The following is a 20,529-nucleotide window of genomic DNA, read 5'->3' on the forward strand; positions in this document are numbered from 1 at the left end:
CAAATCACATTCCTCCCCACATTGATTCAAAAGCTAACACACATTTCTATTGGTTAAACATTTCAACCCTTTCCAAATGACATAAATTTGAACCCTACCCCCAATCTGCCTTCTGCCTGTTACCATAGAAACAGGTCATGGAACACTTAACTGAGCACACAGGTCACAAATTCAGCACACCATGTTGCTAATCAAAACAGCAAGTGTGCTTGACTTTTCAACATATCAGCTTATCATATATAATGTTCCTTTCAATCAGTTTTTGTTAACCCATAAGAATCATGCGTCTAAAAAACAGAAACATGCACCCTAGTTTTCAGTGTAGAAGGTTGTCAAACAACCAATCATTTCTTTTCTTTTTTCAAAACTGCATCTTATCCACCGTTTTAGAAAAATCTTACTTTTCAAACTGCCATTTCATTTACAGAGACCATCTGAGTGCATCCAGACCTCCCTTCAAGATGCTTAGAGTGTGGATTGTGGGACACAGCTATATTTTCTGGAACCAAAGGTATGCAGAAAACAAAGGCATTCACAAAAACCTAGGTTTGCCAAATGTAGACATTAAATGGATTGGACAGAGAGGGTTAAAGTGGCACCAATTGATGCCATTGGTAAAATCCTTTATGCATCTCCAACACCCTGACCTCATAATAGTGCACTGTGGTGGCAATGACCTAGGCACTTTGACTGGGGTAGGTCTGGAAATGCTTATGAAGGACACCTTTGCAGAATTGGTTTCACTTTTTCCCAAAACTGCCTTTGTGTATTCTAACATATGCCAAAGGCAGAAATGGAACTGGTCCAATCATTTTTGTCCACAGATTGAGAAAGCTAGGAAACATGTGAATAAATCTGTTTCTGCTTTTCTCCGAGACTATAGAATGGGGTCCATTTACAATAACAAATAGGAGAGATGGAGTACACTTTACTGATGAAGGAAACAGTATTCCTCAACAACTTTAGACTCTGTATAGGTACTTACTAATAAGTACCAAAAACTCTCAATGAACACAACGGCTCTTTTTAGAGCCACTCAAGAACGAAACACATAAGCTTGATGTTTATCTCCCAAAAATGTGAGTTTTTTTGCTTGGAGTCGCGCACCCTACGCGTTAGGAACTGCGCACCCTATGCGAGAGAAATCGTGCACCCAACGCGATAGGAGTCGTGCACCCAACGCGTGTACACCAGGGGGCGCGCTGAGAGCCGCACTGGATGCGCGAGTTCTAATTTTACTGCAAAAAAAAAAAAATAGCCCCTATCACTAGTTTTTATTATCCCCGGGGACCCTATCCCCCGGGGCTTATAAAAAACGTCCCTGCCGGCTCCCGCATCCTTCGGGAGCCGGCATTGCTTTTCTACATGGGGAGCTGCTGACATGCAGCTTCCCGTGTGGAAAAGCAATATGGTTTGGATTTTGAAAGAGAGAGCAGGTTTCCCTGCTCTCTCTTTCAAAATCCAAACAAAATTTTTGCTATGGGAGGGCGGGAGACTCTCGCACTCTCATAGCAAACAACAGTGTCCTGGGGTGGGCAGCCCAGGACCCTGTAGGAGCCGGCCCTGAGGGGTGGCGGTCCCCAGGGCCCTCGATACCTCCAGAAGGGGGGCCACGCAGCCCCCTCCCTCAATAAATAAAGTCCCGGGGGTGGTGGTCCCCAGGGCTTGGGGGGCCCTCCAGGGCCCCCCCAATTCATTTTTACGGATTTTGTCCCCAGGATGTGGCCCCCCGGGGGCTAATTATTAAGGAAGCGCGGGCTTCCGCGCTTCGTTTTTTTTAACGTCCGGATCCGCGCACCGTGTGCGCATTTTGCCATTTGAAAAAAAAATAAAGAGGTCTTGGGAGTCCTTCTAGGACCCCCTAAGCAACTCTAGAGGGTCAGAGTATTTCTACCCTGCCCCTTTATATCTTTTACCACACTTATTTCCCTTACTTCTTCAGCCTCGCTTCTACTGAGGCACAAAATGGCTGCCAACAGTTCCTGGTTTCGAATGTTGACAGACACTTGACAGCCAATTAGCATTCAGCGCGTGATCGGGAGGGTGCGCGCACGGTGTGCAGAGGGTGCGTTCAGGGTGCGCATAGGGTGCGCGGATCCTCCGAGGCCATAGAAATATATGTACTTTTAACTGTAATTTTGTCAGGATCTACTGAACGGATTTACACCATTTAAGCAAAAGGCACGAGTCTGAACTGAGGACTACCTTTTTGCCAAATTTGTTGTAATTCCGTTCAGCAGTTCGGGCTGTAGCTGCAGCTAAAGGTCCTATGGGAAAATGCATGGGGAAAACGCGTTTTGGGACCCCCCTTTTTTCTCGGCCCCCGCTTGACAAATCACCCCAAAACTTTCAGGATAGGAGCGGACCAGAGCTGGGCAAAAGTTTGGACAATTTCGCGAAGATTCATCAACTGGCGCCAGACTTATTGGGAATAGAATGTTGCAGATTTCCTATGGAAAATAGGTCCTAACTATAACTACCTATTGGCGACCGCCAGTAGGTAATATATATATAAATATATATATATATTATCTACTGGTGGTCGGCAGTAGATAGTTATAGTTAGAACCTAGTTTCTATAGGAAAAGCATTTTTTGATGTGCTTATAACTTTAGCGTCATTTGACGAATCTTTACGAAATTTTCTGAAAAAGTTCCTCTTTTCAAATCAGCTCCTATCTTGAAAGTTTGGGGTTGATGCGTCAAGGGGGGGCTGAGAAATAAGGGGGGTCCCAAAACGTGTTTTCTCCATGCACTTTCCATAGGAAACTTTAGACAAGGCTACAGGTCAAACTGCTGAACGAAATTATGCCAAATTTGGCATGGAGAAAGGTCTTGGTCCAGAAAGCACGCTTTTGTTGAAATAGTGTAAATCCGTTCAGTAGTGTTTGAGATATTAAAGGAAAAAAATATTTATATCTGGGCGGAACCTAACTCCCGAGCACACGCTTGCCTCTGATTGGCTGCTAACACTTCAAACCAGGAAGTGTTAGCAGCCATCTTGTGCCTCGCATCGTATGGGGGTGAGAAACACAGGGTAAATGTGCTGCTGGGGACATCTTACTATGAGCCCTGAACTGCCTGGGGCTGAGCTGGTCCTGGAAAGAGGGACCTAGAGCCCTGCTACTCCGCCCTGTGCAATGAAACGCTTCCCTGGCTACTGGGTGAAGACACAAACAGACGGGCAGCTCCTCCCAGCTGCCCGCCGCTGCCCAAGCCTGTGTACGTGTGTGTCGTCATGTCTCCTCGCCCAGGCCCGGCCCCCATAATCTCTCTCCGGCTGCCTCACCCCAACAATGGAATCCACCGGTGTAGGCTCGCACACTCCAGGGAGGAGCGTGGAAAGGTGCCCAGGTGGAGGTGCACCTGCATGGGCACAGGAGCCCTGCCCACTTCCTTGAGGGAGGGCAGCCTTCGTCTGCCAGGAGGAACCTTAATTTAAACCAGGATTGAGGCAGCAAAGCCGGTACACTCAGCTGGGATCCACGCCTCCGTGTGCTTAATATAAAACCACCAATCTCCTTCCAGGAGCCGTGAGAACCCTTTTTTATTTACTTCCTGCCGGAGGGGTCCGTGGATGTGCCAGAGCGCCTGGAGCCCTGCCGAGCTGCACCTCAAAGCGCTCTTTGCTTCCTTCAGCCTCCTTCAAGAAGCGGGAGCATCCATGTTTATTTACTTCCTGCCAAGGGGCCCGTGGATGTGCCAGAGTGCCTAGAGCCCTGCCGAGCTGCGCCTCAAAGCGCTCTTGGCTTCCTTCAGCCTCCTTCCAGGAGTGGGAGCATCTGTGTTTATTTACTTCCTGCTGGAGGGGGCCGAGGGGCCCGTGGAGGTGCCAGAGCTCCTGGGAGCCCTACAGAGCTGCGCCTTGAAGCCGTGACACGCTTCCCGGACTCCATGCTGGGGGCCATGTTCCTGGGCCCATGGCCCACGCAGAGGGATGAGTCCGGGGTCTTCTTCATCGGCTGCGACGGCAAGGTCTTCTGGCACATGCTGAACTTCCTGTGCTTTGACTGACAGGACCTGCCTGAGGGGTACTGGGAGCCAGCCCTGCTGGAGCGGGATGTGGACTTCTACCAGATCCGGCCCCTGATGGAGGAGATCAGCAGCGGCGCGAGGAGGAGAGGGCAGCTGCCACCAATGCCATCCTGCACGTCGACGTGGAATGCCAGCAGCTCCTGCTGCACTTCACCCTCAGAAAGGGCTCCTAGTAATATGACCTGTCCCCAAGGCCCAAAAAAAGAAGGGGGAGCACACAGTCCCCCTTCTAAATACTATTTTTTTTTTTTAAAAAGACCAGCATTGGGCCGGAGGCCCAGCCCCCTCCCCGCAACACTCTGCAAATGCGCCCTGTGGCATGTTTTAAGTTGGGGTATTATTCCCCTTCAATACTGGGGGTACCTGGGGGCAAACTAGCCCACCAGGTACCTCCAATATGCGCCACAGGGCTGCCTTGCAGAGAGGTGGTCCGAGGCCACGCTCCTTTTTTCAGCTCTCTGCAACGCAGCTCTGTGGCGCTTACTGGAGGTACCTGGTGGGCTAGTTGGACCCCAGGGACCCTCAGGACTCAAGGAGATTTACTCCCCCAATTTACAATGCACCAGGGGGCGCATTTTCACAGTGGTTCAGGGAGGGGGCGTGGCCTGATTTGACAAGTGTGCAAACGCGCCCTGTGGCCCGTTTTAAGTTAGAGGATTAAGTCCCCTTCAATCTGAAGCGTCCTTGGGGGCCAATTGGCCCACCAGGTACCCCTAGTAAGCGCCAGGGAGCTGCGTTGCAGAGTGGTGATCCAAGGCCACACCCCCTTTTTACACCTCTCTGCAACACAGCTCTGAGGTGCTTACTGGAGGTAGCTGGTGGGCTAGTTGGCCCTCAGGGACCCTCAGCATTCAAGGAGACGTAATCACCCAACTTAAAAAGCGTCACAGGGCGCGTTTGCACACTTGTCACATCATGCCCCGCCCCCTCCCTGCACCACAGTGCAAACACGCCCTTTGGCACGTTTTAAGTTGGGGGATTAATTCCCCTTCAATCCTGAGGGTCTCTAGGGCCAACTAGTACACCAGGTACCTCTTTTAAATGCCACAGGGTTGCGTTGCAGAGAGGTGCTCCAAGACCACGCACCTTTTTACACCACTCTGCAAACACAGCTTTCGGTGCACTGCTGGTGGGGCAATGAGGTCCTCTTGTTTCCTGAGGACCACAAAACACAAGTGGACTTCATCCTCTGAGCAGCACTGCGCCAGAAGCCACGTTTGCAGCGTGCTGTAAAAAGGAGCGTGGCCTTAGAACACCTCTCTGAAACCCAGGTCTGTGGTGCTTACTGGATGTACCTGGTGAGCTACTTGGCCACCAGGGGCCTTCAGGACTCAAGGGGACTTAATAGGGATGTCATAGTTAGAAATTAGCATTTAAAAAACCTTTGAAATTCACTGAAAAAAACATAGGTTTCAGGTGCGTTATAGTTAGAACTTTTCATTAAAAAAAAAAACCTTTGAAATTCACTGAAAAAACCTTAGGTTAGTCATTAACCCATGCATTCAGTAAGACACGATTAATCACTCACTTATACAGTCAGTCACGTACCTAGTAAATCCTCCATACAGACACTTATACAACCACTCATTTTTCAATGCAGCTTGGCATATATATGTAAAACAAACTGAAACTTTACAGAAACACAGTGTCACCGGTTAATGTCATCAGTAATGTCATCAGTGATGTCATTTAAGATGTCATCAGTGATGTCATCAGTGATGTCACTGACCATGTCATGAATGATGTAATATATGACGTCATCAGCAGTGCATTGCGGGGGCGCAAGTTATAGTTAGCTGAACTAACTATAACGGTGAAATTTCTCTGGTTTTGTATGAGTGAAATGTCCAACTAACTATAACACCCCTGAAACCTATGTTTTTTTCAGTGAATTTCAAAGGTTTTTAAATGCTAATTTCTAACTATAACGTCTGTAAAACCAATGGATTTTTCTGTGATTTTCTATATATTTATAAAACATATTTCAACTTTTTAGAAACCCTCAGTCACTGGATGTCATCAGTGATGTCATTTGGGATGTCATGAGTGATGTCACTGACTATGTCATGAGTGATGTAATATTTGACGTCATCAGCAGTGCATTGTGGGGGCGCGAGTTATAGTTAGCTCAACTAATTATAACGGCTGAATTTCTCTGATTCTGTACGAGTGGTGAAATAGCCAACTAACTATAACGTCCCGGAAACATGTGGTTCTTTCAGTGAATATATATATATGTATATGTATATGTATATATATATTCAGTGAAAAAACCATGGGTTTCACACACGTTATAGTTAGGAATTAGCATTTAAAAAACCTTGCAAATTCAGTGAAAAAACCATAGGTTTCACACACGTTATAGTTAGCTGGACATTTCACTCGTAAAAAACCAATGAAATTCCCCCGTTATAGTTAGTTAAGCTAACTATAACTCGCGCACCCGCAATCCACTGCTGATGACGTCACATATTACATCACTCATGACATGGTCAATGACATCACTCATGACATCGCTGATGACATCTCAAATGACATCACTGATGACATCATCCAGTGAATGTGTATTTTTCTGAAAATTAAATATGTTTTATATATGTATATCTCACGGACGATGGAAGAATAAATGGGTATATAAGTGTCTAAATGGATGATTTGTTTTTGAAAAATTGATTGTATAACTGAGTGATTAAGTGTATCTTAGTGAATACATGGCTTACTGAGTAATGTTTAAATATGTAAATATCTTTATCAGTCTCTCACTTTGTGTATAAGTGGCTGCATGGGTTGGTGAGTAGCTACATGGGTGTTTATATAGGATATTAGGTGGTTTTTTTGAGTATCAGTCTGAGTGTCTGCATGGTTCGGTGGGGGGTATTACGTGGTGCATAGGTGCATGAATGAGTGACTCACTGGTTGTATGTGTTGAAGACAGCATGTGTGCAGGACTGTATGGGTGGATGAGTGTGTGTATGGGTGTGTTAGTGAGTGAATGACTGTCTCAATAGTGTCTTTATGAGTAACTACATATGTTTTAAACTAGTATATGTGACTATTGGTGTATATAAGTGAGTATATGTGAGAGTGAGAGATTGAAAGAGTTCCTGTATGAATAAGTATGTGTTTCTATAGGTGTTTGTTTAAAAGACTAAGTATGTGTAAGTTTCCGTAGAAGTAAGTGTGGTGGTGTGTGTATAACTGTATATGCAAATAAATCTATGTTTGATTCTTTATTTTCATGAGTGAGTATGTGTGTCAGTAACTCTGTGGATGAGTGGCATTGTGTAGCTGGATGTATAGGTGTATGAGTACATATGATGAGTGAGTACATGTATGAGTGACTGTACAGGACTGTTGGTGAATGAGTGGATGTGTATGTGGATCTTAGAATTACTCATGAGGTTGTTGTAACTGGTATTGGTATGTCCATTTTTTTAAAAATTGTAGTCTCTATTTTTGAATGTGTGTTTCAAAGGTTATATTAGGGTGAGAGGAGGTCTGCCACTCTGTCACAAGGATGATGTCATCAGTGATGTCATTTGAGATATCATCAGTGATGTCATGAGTGATGTCACTGACCATGTCATGAGTGATGTAATATGTGACGTCATCAGCAGTGGATTGCGGGTGCGCGAGTTATAGTTAGCTTAACTAACTATAACGGGGGAATTTCATTGGTTTTTTACGAGTGAAATGTCCAGCTAACTATAACGTGTGTGAAACCTATGGTTTTTTCACTGAATTTGCAAGGTTTTTTAAATGCTAATTCCTAACTATAACGTGTGTGAAACCCATGGTTTTTTCACTGAATTTGCAAGGTTTTTTAAATGCTAATTCCTAACTATAACGTGTGTGAAACCCATGGTTTTTTCAGTGAATTTGTATGGTTTTTAAAATGCTAATTCTTACCTATAACGTGTGTGAAACCCATGGTTTTTTCAGTGATTTTGTATGGTTTTTTAAATACAAATTCTTATATTAAACGTGTTATTTTTTTTTTTTGCAAGGTTTTTTACATCTTTTTATTTTTACTTTATATTCTCTTTAAACACTATGCTTAAATTTTAAAAATTATGCAATATATTACTTTTTCACTTTTTTTTATCAAACAGGTAAGATATATTAGTATAACATAATGATTCTTTTTTTCCAATTTTTTTTTTTTTTTACGTGCGCGTACGGTAAGCTTACGGTAAGCGTACGTTTTGCGTAATGTCCGTAATATTTCTACTCTTTTTGCGTATGGTTACGCAATTTACGTAGACATGCGTACTGCGTACGCGGCGCGTACGCGCACACGTTACGCGGAAGTGTTGGGGCGTGCCTGTTATGCGCATGCACGCGTGCACGTGTCTTTTATACGCGCATGCGTACTTTTACCGTAAGCGCACCGTAAGCGCTCCGTAAGCGTAACGTAAGCGTAACGTACGCGCACGGTGGGTCATGTGATCAAGAAACAACACTTTTGATTGGTTTAAACTACTTTCAGTTCTAGAACTCTCCTACACCACACCCATTCCCCTCATTTCTGCTTGTGATCCCTTAGGAGAAGGAGCTGAGTTGTCTTTGGGATACGATGGCAGACCAGCACTCCTCTTCTGAGAGTGAGGCAAGCAGCACCACCATCAGGCAGAGAAGGAGGAAACAAAAGAGCTCTTTTATATGGGAGTATTTTACGTTTCCAGAGGGCAAGAAAAAGGTAAATGCTCCTTTAGTGACTTGCAAGCTTTGCCAGTGTGTACTTTCTAGAGGTAATCCTAACAAGAAGTATTCCTTCGGGAATCACACTATGTTAAGACACCTTGAAGATGTACACCCTAGGACACATGCTCGACATACTGGAGGAAACCCTTCAGTAAGTCGACCGAGCACATCCACAGCAGCTCAGCCGAGTCCATCTTCGGCAGCTCAGCTGAGCCCTTCATCTGTGGGGGGAGATTCACCTTTTTCTGGTCCTCTGGAAACTAACCATCGATTTGCGAGGGTTACAATGCGGTGCTCAAATTGCCATGGTCTAATTGTTCGTGGGGAGACCAGTGTTCCCCTAATTAACAACAGAATAGACCAGCACATTTGTCCTACCAGCTAATATTCCCATTCGTTCTTTCCTCTGTCCCTGCATGAACACAACGGCTCTTTTAAGAGCCAACCTTACCTCTCAACTTTTTTAAATTTTTTCTTAAAAACTTTTTTTTTTTTTTTTACCGTACGCGTACGGTAAGCTTATTTATTTTTTTTTTTTTAAAAAACACTAAAAAACAATTACCACATTACAAGGTCCTTGAGGGATTAATAACGAAATACTGAAAATATGTTTGAGGAGAAGTGGAAAAAAGGGACCATCAAATTTCTGACTTACCTGACCCACCCAAAAATTTAATTATCATTTTAAATTTTATTGAAATTGCTTGAAAAAATGGTTTCATTTTTCTCCTAAATTTTCTTTCTCAATCTGAAAAAAAGAAAAAGTATTAATATTTAATAAAACATTTTATAGTACAGTACACGTATTTACATATTTTCCAAAAACAATTTTTTGCCATTTTTTTGCTGTTTTCAGAATATATTGCATTTCACTATAAATCGTGAAAGCAATTGCATTCATCACTTAACAGCGGGCAAAAAAAAAATAACAATCTCAAAGATTGTTTTAAAAAAGCCCAGAATCTCTTCTCACTTAAACATAACATTATAGAAATGCAAAATATTCAAAAAAAATATCATCTAATAACAATAACTATTTCTAAAAAATACCGTCTGACAATTTTGTAACAGAAGCATAATCACAAAAATAATATATCTCAAATAACTCCACAATACATCTGGTTACCTTTCCTTTAGGCCAAATAGTAATTTTAAAATTCTTTTTTAATTAAATTTCCAATGGTAATCCAATAAAATTCCAAAATTTAAATTGTACAGATGTTACTGATTCTCTCTAAAATTTTGGTTTCCGAAAGATTAATTAGGAATTAAATAAGTCCACAATACAATTGGTTACCTTTCCTTTAGGCCAAATGGTAATTTTAAAAATCTTTTTTGATTAAATTTCCAATGGTAATCCAATAAAATTCCAAAATTTAAATTGTACAGATGTTACCGATTCTCTCTAAAATTTTGGTTTCCGAAAGATTAATTAGGAATTAAATAAGTCCCCAATTCAATTGGTTACCTTTCTTTTAGGCCAAATGGTAATTTTAAAAATCTTTTTTGATTAAATTTCCAATGGTAATCCAATAAAATTCCAAAATTTAAATTGTACAGATGTTACTGATTCTCTCTAAAATGTTGGTTTCCGAAAGATTAATTAGGAATTAAATAAGTCCACAATACAATTGGTTACCTTTCCTTTAGGCCAAATGGTAATTTTAAAAATCTTTTTATTTGAAAATTCCAATGGTAATCCAATAAAATGGTAAAATTGTTTTGTACAGATGTTGCCAATTCTCTCTAAAATTTAGGTTTCAGGAAGATTAGATAGGAATTTGCTAAATCAAAAGGCAAATGTTGCTTAAAAACCAATTGACAATCATTACACATTGTCCAGCCTTTTTTACATTTTAGATAAACTGTGTAATGACCAGAAGTTACAGTAGGTCCATCATGGAAAATTATTGCAACTGTTACAAAAGTTTTTCCTGAAATTGATAATTGCTGTCCTGTAAACTTCTTTATTAAAGTATCCAATTTTGAACCATCAGGTCTACATCGTTGCATCATTAAAATTACATACTGTCCGTATTCCTTTAAAATTAACGTTGAAAACATGTCAGATTTACACTCACCGCATTCCATGCAATGATTAGCATCTTTAACTAATTTAGCAAAAGTGACTGTTTTACTCTCTGGCAATGTTAAATAAATAAACCTTTCAGAATCAACATTAGAGCCACATGTATTGAAACAGTTTTCACAACTATGTTCCCATTTATAAGAGAGACCAAACATATTTTCAATTTGTACCCCTTCTTCTTCCAGTACCTGAAGAAAATACTTCAAGAATTCCTGTGCGTCTTGCTGTACATTTTGAGAAAACTGTGTACATCCTGAACATACATCTAAAGGTTTTCTAATTTCAGTAGCACTTTCTATTTTAGTTTTATCATTACTCAGCTTTTCAAAAAGGAGACTCAACTCAGAACAGAATCTTTTTCTCTGATTTACTATTATCTGCTCTTGCAAACTTTCAAGATAAAATACAACATTCAGCACTACATTAGCGTAGCAGTTGACACCAGAGCTATTTTCAAACTGACAACCAACAACCTCTTCAACATTTTCCTTTTTCTTTTTGCTTGCAATTACATCACTCTTCTTTTTTTTTCTCCTCTCTACATCCTCATTACAGATATTCTCAATTCTCCTTTTTCGAGAAACAACACGTTTTTCCAACACAGGATACTGACCTAAATGAGGAGCATAGGTTCTTCTTAATCTATTATACTCCTTTACACAATTTGCATCAGCACTAACTTTTGAGTCATCAAAGTCTATCATAAATAAACCAGATAATGTTTTCACTCGTGACAAAGCAACATAAGCCATACCTTCTTTGAACACAGTTGAACCAATGTTCACAAAAGCACAATCTACAGTCAATCCTTGAGACTTGTGAATAGTTACAGCATATGCTAGAGAAAACGGAAACTGCTTTCTTTGTACATATAAGTCTTTCACAAGCATGAAACGAACTGTACAACGACAAATGTCTATACCTTCTTCTATCTGATCAAATTTTATTTTTAAACATTCAATTCCATCTTTTTTCTGGTAATTAATAAAACCCACAACTCTTCCTATAGCTCCATTCACTAAACCTTTTTCAACATCCAAATTTCTCCTTAAAAATACTCTACAGTTCATGCAAACATATAGATTTTTTTCTAATCCAGCAGTTTTGGAAATGTTCTTCTCTAGTGAATCCAATTTATTTTTCAGTTTGCCTGTTAATGTAATAGTAATTCTTTCCTGCTGAATTTTGTCCACTGCTTCCAATTTCCTAATCTCTTCCTTTTCCAATTTCAAAAGTTCCTCATTGAATATTGAGCATTCACGTAGAGTTGGCATTAAGCAGATTACACTTTTCTTTTCTGCAATGTTCTTGTATATTTTCTCTGCAACTATTTCTTCCTTTGGGAATAAATTATGTAGCAACCGACTCTGTAATGCTTTCGTGCCAGCTTCAGTGAATAGTCCAATTCTGATATCTTTCAGAATACTTCCATATTCTTCATCATTTGCTTGCCTCATATTAGTAGTAAGTTCCTTGTACTCAAAGAAGGACCAAATATTTGCAATACCAATGCTTCCCAATGACTTCTTTGTGTCTTCATGTGTCACAGTATTAAACACTGGTTGTCCTTTAACTGGAGTAAGCTGTAGAAGATCCCCAAAAACTATGACATGTTTTCCACCAAATAACACGTCATAGTCTCTCCTTAGAATTTGCTGCATTCTTAAATGCACAAAGGCAAGCATTAAGTTTGATACCATGCTCACCTCATCAATAATGAGAACTTGCATCTTCTTCAAAACTCTTGAAACTTCCAAGCATGCTTCTCCAGTTAGCTTGTGGTATTGTATTTTGTTCTCATGCTCCACTGGTAACATTAGCAAACGATGTAAGGTGATTCCTTTTATGTTGTATGCTGCTAACCCAGTTGGAGCAGTAACCACACAAGACAAAGTTGAATCCGTTTTTTGCTGTAGGTAGCTTCTGATGACTTTTATTAAGAAACTTTTTCCAGTTCCAGCTTGTCCGCTTACATACATCCTGATTGGTTGAAATGATGTGCATGAGCACTCTTTTTTTTCATGTAGTAATCCGTGATCAATTTTGTTTCTGATCTCTTCATAAATTTGTTGCTGCTCTTCATTCAGTTGTTCTTCCAAATTTGGTAAGTCTATTAATTCTTCTTGAGCTTGATTCATAGCCGTTTCCAATTCAGTCATAGCTATTGCAGCTTCATTTTCTACGATTGGTTGTCCTAGGGGATCTTGACTGAGCGTTCCAGAACTTTGGCTGTCTTGAGAACTGTCTCTAGCTACTTCAGCTGCAATTGTAGTTTCCTGTTCAATTTCTTCATTTAACATTTGGACATAATTTGTGAAAGTTCTGCATTCAATCGTATCTTTACATGCATTAAATGAGTCCTCATAGCTCTGGAATTCTCCAAGTAGTTCATCCTCTGAACGCCATGGTTTGAACAGCTGTAAAAGTGCCAAGTAGTAAAATTCCTTTTTCTCAGTAGTGTCGCAAGTCAGCTTCCGGTGATTTATCAAACTTCCTTTTGTTTGCTTCACCAAACATCCTTCCTCACCACTGACTTTATATTTTCCATTGTTGATATCTTCTGTGGCATTCTGTTTAAAAATGAAGTTCTGCAGCACTTCATAGAGACACATGTTTTCAAGGTGATGACTTCTTTTTGGGTAATATGTGTCCAACATGTTTGTTTTTAAAATGTCTGTACTTTCTGGGTCGTTCTCGGCCAAATATTCAATTTCTCCAACAGATTTCAGTACCCGATTTCTCATTGCTGCAAGGCCTAAACTTGCCCAAATTATTCTTCTTGATTTCGAGTAGAGACTTGCAGAAGATAACCTATCTGAACATTCGTAGGATCCAATTTCTCGATGCGATAACATCTTTAAACTGAAACTGTATAGCTTCTTACTGACAGTCTTCTCGTGAGAAATCTCTTCCCACATTTCTTTCAATTCAGTTTTTTCTGATTTAGTAATGTAAGACGTTACATATCGAGCAACAGCAATGGAATTGTCAGCTACATACTGTATATCCATGTTAGCATTCCACATGGATAAAATGACTGGGTTGTAGTCATTTATATTTTTTGATTCTTCTTTTCTTTTTAGGTTGTAGGTATTCTTAGGTGATTTTCTTCTAATAGTATGGCTGACATAAAACTGTTTACTCTTCCTTTTGAAAGAACAGGTCTAGGAAATCCAAATCGACATTTAGTGTAGAATTTATCTTTGCTCTTGTATTTCCGTCGACAGTATTTTCCACACCGATGACTTTGGAAACGTAAAACTTGCTCCTTTAACTTTTTCTCTTCTGTGCTTTTTGGTATAGCACATGTTGCATATTCTTCAATGAAAGATAAAACTGCATCATCAGCATCTGTTCCAAACTTTGGGGCATCCTTGATCCACAACAGCATATGAATATGAGGAGCACCTCTTGCTTGGTACTCTTTTCTCCAAAAGAAATCCACAACTTCTCCAAGAGGTGGATTTTTTTTATTGCAGATGAAGCACATCATGGCCTCAAATCTATGATTGAAATATCTGCAAACATTAACCGGATCCAATGAGCACAGTTCTCCTGCTGTCTTGTATTCGATGTTTTTAATGTTTGAATTTGCCTCTCGTAGAAAATCCAGTAAATCATCCCAAGCGTACTCGGCACAGCTTAGGGTAAGGAACCATGTTGGAGTTCCTAAATTCCGTAACATGCATTTTAATTCACCATGGCGTCGGTACCAATATTCATTTGTCCCACGCTGACAAGCCATCAGATTGATCAGTTGTGTTTCCAAATGATCATCTCGGTGCTGCACTTTCTCCATAAAATCCTTAGCAGACACATTTTGTAAATGTACTCCACTTTTTAAAATGTGATTTACTGCATAAGATAATGCAGACAAGTCGCTTTCAAATAAAAGATGGAACAAATAAGGAATACTTTGTCGAAATCTTGGATCTTCTGCATATAGTCTTGTAGTCCGATACTCAGAAGCTGGAATCTGTTCTGGACGTTCATCATATCCTCCTCCTTTTCCTGTAGGAAACAGCTGGGGAAAACATCGAGCTTCCAAGCTCTCCTCCCATACACTCACGGGAGTTCCTTTTGCTTTCTTCATCTGAAACAGATCAATAGTGTCTCCCATAACTTCTTTTGAATGAAGAGGATGTATGCTAAAATGTTCATAAATTTCTTCTTCCTTTGACTTGTCCACTTTTTCAATTTGTCCAGTTGGTGTTTCTGTGTCTTCTTGTAAATCTTCTTCTTCTTCTATATAAATTGATTCATACCATTTGTTATTCCTTTTCAAATACAAATTTGCTCTTTGTACTTTCCGTACATCTACCAGCTCCTGCCAAATCTTCTTATTCTTTGTAGGTACACCATTAACCAGAATAACTAATGGTTCAGTTTCCAAAGTATCTGCATCAATAGTTTCCATATTTTTTTTCAAATCCAAGGGCAAATACACCACTCTACCTTTTAAACCTCTCAGTAAATCTGAAGGAGGTAATTTACCAGTTTTGGGCTCCATACGTACTATGGTCTGGAACGGATGAACACATTGAATGAGTATAGACTCATATGTATTTAATTCAGAAAGTTCAGCAGGAATAGCATCCAATTCTAAATTATTATGTACAGCTCTGGTCGGCATTCTATTTTCTTCTAACTTATTATAACAGTATTTACAAATACGCTGATATTCACCCAATTCAAAACAATTTTCAAGAAATATATATGTTGCAAAATCCTTCCACTTATAATTATCTTCATTTTCACTTTTTCTGTAGAGATCAACATTCCTGGTTTGATTTCTATAATGAGTTCTGCGGCAACAAATACAAGTAATATTTGGTCTTTCATTAGAGATTATTGCAAATTTTGTCATTTGATCATCAAATTTCTTACTTACAGAGGGTTCTACATTCTCTTCCACATCTTGCTCAATAACTGTGTCATTACCTGCACTGTCTTGTTCTGGACCAAAGTAACTAAACTGAATTTCATCAGTAACCTTCTCTACATCTGATACCGATCCACGGAACAGAGCCCTATTCAATTCATCTAACTTTATTGCTGGACTTTTAGCAAAATACAATCGTCTCACAAACTTTCTCATTTCAGTATGATGAACAGCCAGCATCCTAAAATGATGAAAAACACTTTTACACACTTTTCTAGATAGACAAGCCAGAGAATGTCCCTGCAAACCAGTATTCTCTCTCACTCTGCATGGATCTAGACTTTGAAGCACCTTAATCTTCTGTTTAACACTTTTTTTACTATATTCTCTTAGAAACTCACGAAATTTATCAATAGATTCCTGACGCACAGTGCAAATACTACTACAATTCCAAGTATACACTGGGGCTTTAGGACGTCTCCCCATAACCTCATCCGCCATCACTTGTTCCTCATCTCTTGGAACCATTTTCTCCTTCTCCATTATACAACCTTTTTTCACTTCATAAGCACGACCTCTGGTGTCAACTGCATGCAGCAAACTATTACTTTGAAGATAACTCTCTTCATTAAAAAAAGGTTCACTACTGGAACTATGCATCCATTCTCCTAAAAACACTTTACAAAAGTTTGTTCTTTTCACTAGTCTTTTCCTTTTGCTTTGTGATTTCAGTACATTGACCATTTTATCTAATGTACGCATCCTGTTCAAAATTAAAATGAATAGTTTCCTTTTTAATTCTAAAGCCTTTGCTACAATGGCTTCAATTTCTTTTTTTCTCTTATATAATTTTGCTTTTTTCTTACATTTCTTCACATCCTTTATCAAATTGGACATAACTCTTCTCTGAAACATTTTTCTACGAATCTCTTTAAACGCTGTTTTTCTTTTTAAGTTAATCTTTATTGTTTCTGAAGGTATATTTGCATTAACTAAATGCTCAATTTTTTCCTGTTGTTTTCTATTTAAAACATTATTTCCAGTATAGACATTTTGTACATTTTTCCTTTTTTTGAAGATATTTTTAAAAAAATCTTTTGTCTGCTTACCAGAAGACTTTCTCTTTTTCCCAACATGAGCATCTCCAACTAACTTAGGTCCTCCAGTTGTCTTCAAATATAGATTTTTTTTCTGGTTTTTCCTTAGTCTGGATTTTGTAGGCATCTTAAATTTTGTTCACTGCTCTTCAGCAATACCTGAAAAAAACTAAAAAAAAAATCCTTTATTTTATTTAAATATATTACTATATTTTTATGATCTTTTCAAATCTTAAAATACTATGTACCCCTTTCCTACAAGTGAAAATCACAATAAAACCATCACAAATTAAATATCTAAAAACAATTCCTGTGTGCACAGAGTCATGGTTTGATATTAAGCAGAAAACGAAATTTCTTTGCCAATTTGAAAGCACACTTACTACTCTTTTTTTGGCAAGTGATAAGTACTTTTACAGTCTGACACATTTTCAATCCACTTTTCAGATTCTGAAAACAGCACATGTCCAAACATCTTTTTGAGTCCAGGAACATGTGTAACCTGGGTGAATGACTACACTCCAGCAAGGGCAACCAGCCTTAGTGATGCTGAATGTATTTGCATTACTCACTGCAACCTCAAACCCCACTCGGTTGTGAATACTATGCATGATTCTACAGGCTTAGCAGCTGGGTGTGTGCAAAGAGTCTGCTTCTGCAGAAAAATAGCTGCCCCTTTCCTACTAATGCAAATGTAAAATTACCAGAGTAATACGCAATAAATCTCTGTCAGCAATTCCTCTTTGCACACAGAGTCATGGTTTGATATTAGGCAGAAAACGAAATTTCTTTGCCAATTTGAAAGCACACTTACTACTCTTTTTTTGGCAACTGATAAGTACTTTTACAGTCTGACACATTTTCAATCCACTTTTCAGATTCTGAAAACAGCACATGTCCAAACAGCTTTTTGAGACCAGGAACATGTGTAACCTGGGTGAATGACTACACTCCAGCAAAGGCAACCAGCCTTAGTGATGTTGAATGCATTTGCATTACTCACTGCAACCTCAAACCCCACTCGGTTGTGAATACTATGCATGATTCTACAGGATAAGCAGCTGGGTGTGTGCTAAGAGTCTGCTTCTGTAGAAAAATAGCTGCCCCTTTCCTACTAATGCAAATCTAAAATTACCAGAGTAATACGCAATAAATCTCTGTCAACAATTCCTCTTTGCACACAGAGTCATGGTTTGATATTAGGCAGAAAACGAAATTTCTTTGCCAATTTGAAAGCACACTTACTACTCTTTTTTTGGCAAGTGATAAGTACTTTTACAGTCTGACTCATTTTCAATCCACTTTTCAGATTCTGAAAACAACAATGTCCAAACAGCTTTTTGAGACCAGGAACATGTGTAACCTGGGTGAATGACTACACTCCAGCAAGGGCAACCAGCCTTAGTGATGTTTAATGTATTTGCATTACTCACTGCAACCTCAAACCCCACTCGGTTGTGAATACTATGCATGATTCTACAGGATAAGCAGCTGGGTGTGTGCTAAGAGTCTGCTTCTGCAGAAAAATAGCTGCCCCTTTCCTACTAATGCAAATCTAAAATTACCAGAGTAATACGCAATAAATCTCTGTCAACAATTCCTCTTTGCACACAGAGTCATGGTTTGATATTAGGCAGAAAACGAAATTTCTTTGCCAATTTGAAAGCACACTTACTACTCTTTTTTTGGCAACTGATAAGTACTTTTACAGTCTGACACATTTTCAATCCACTTTTCAGATTCTGAAAACAGCACATGTCCAAACAGCTTTTTGAGACCAGGAACATGTGTAACCTGGGTGAATGACTACACTCCAGCAAAGGCAACCAGCCTTAGTGATGTTGAATGTATTTGCATTACTCACTGCAACCTCAAACCCCACTCGGTTGTGAATACTATGCATGATTCTACAGGATAAGCAGCTGGGTGTGTGCTAAGAGTCTGCTTCTGCAGAAAAATAGCTGCCCCTTTCCTACTAATGCAAATGTAAAATTACCAGAGTAATACGCAATAAATCTCTGTCAACAATTCCTCTTTGCACACAGAGTCATGGTTTGATATTAGGCAGAAAACGAAATTTCTTTGCCAATTTGAAAGCACACTTACTACTCTTTTTTTGGCAACTGATAAGTACTTTTACAGTCTGACACATTTTCAATCCACTTTTCAGATTCTGAAAACAGCACATGTCCAAACAGCTTTTTGAGACCAGGAACATGTGTAACCTGGGTGAATGACTACACTCCAGCAAAGGCAACCAGCCTTAGTGATGTTGAATGTATTTGCATTACTCACTGCAACCTCAAACCCCACTCGGTTGTGAATACTATGCATGATTCCACAGGATAAGCAGCTGGGTGTGTGCTAAGAGTCTGCTTCTGCAGAAAAATAGCTGCCCCTTTCCTACTAATGCAAATCTAAAATTACCAGAGTAATACGCAATAAATCTCTGTCAACAATTCCTCTTTGCACACAGAGTCATGGTTTGATATTAGGCAGAAAACGAAATTTCTTTGCCAATTTGAAAGCACACTTACTACTCTTTTTTTGGCAAGTGATAAGTACTTTTACAGTCTGACACATTTTCAATCCACTTTTCAGATTCTGAAAACAGCACATGTCCAAACAGCTTTTTGAGACCAGGAACATGTGTAACCTGGGTGAATGACTACACTCCAGCAAAGGCAACCAGCCTTAGTGATGTTGAATGTATTTGCATTACTCACTGCAACCTCAAACCCCACTCGGTTGTGAATACTATGCATGATTCTACAGGATAAGCAGCTGAGTGTGTGCTAAGAGTCTGTTTCTGCTGAAAAATAGCTGCCCCTTTCCTACTAATGCAAATATTAAATTACCAGAGTAATACGCAATAAATCTCTGTCAACAATTCCTCTTTGCACACAGAGTCATGGTTTTATATTAAGCAGAAAACGAAATTTCTTTGCCAATTTGAAAGCACACTTACTACTCTTTTTTTGGAAAGTGATAAGTACTTTTACAGTCTGACACATTTTCAATCCACTTTTCAGATTCTGAAAACAGCACATGTCCAAACAGCTTTTTGAGACCAGGAACATGTGTAACCTGGGTGAATGACTACACTCCAGCAAGGGCAACCAGCCTTAGTGATGCTGAATGTATTTGCATTACTCACTGCAACCTCAAACCCCACTCGGTTGTGAATACTATTCATGATTCTACAGGGTAAGCAGCTTGATGTGTGCTAAGAGTCTGCTTCTGCAGAAAAATAGCTGCCCCTTTCCTACTAATGCAAATCTAAAATTTCCAGAGTAATACGCAATAAATCTCTGTCAACAATTCCTCTTTGCACACAGAGTCATCTTCTGATTCTATGCAGAAAACAGTATTCCTCATTTATACCAGTACACCTTAATTTATGGTGAAAACATAGTCCATAATATTTTACATGTTCCTTACATTTAAATTTCTCCCAAAACACAAAATGATAAACACAACTTCAACAAAAGGAATTCCAATTCTATTATTCATTTCTTAATTTACCACATACATCCCCTCTCAAACTCTTAACTCACCTTTAAAATTAGTTAGTTGTGAAAGAAATGTGGCACTCAAACAGCAGATTATCAGAGCCAGGATCTCTGTTCTGTACACCTCTCTCCTCTCAGCAGAACCAGATAATGGCAATGTTTCCCTCTCTTTTTCCACACATATACATGTTAATTTCAAATCTCAGTGCTT

The sequence above is a fragment of the Triturus cristatus genome, chromosome 10 (genome assembly GCF_964204655.1).
Source record: "Triturus cristatus chromosome 10, aTriCri1.1, whole genome shotgun sequence".
Classification (NCBI taxonomy): Eukaryota; Metazoa; Chordata; class Amphibia; order Caudata; family Salamandridae; genus Triturus; species Triturus cristatus.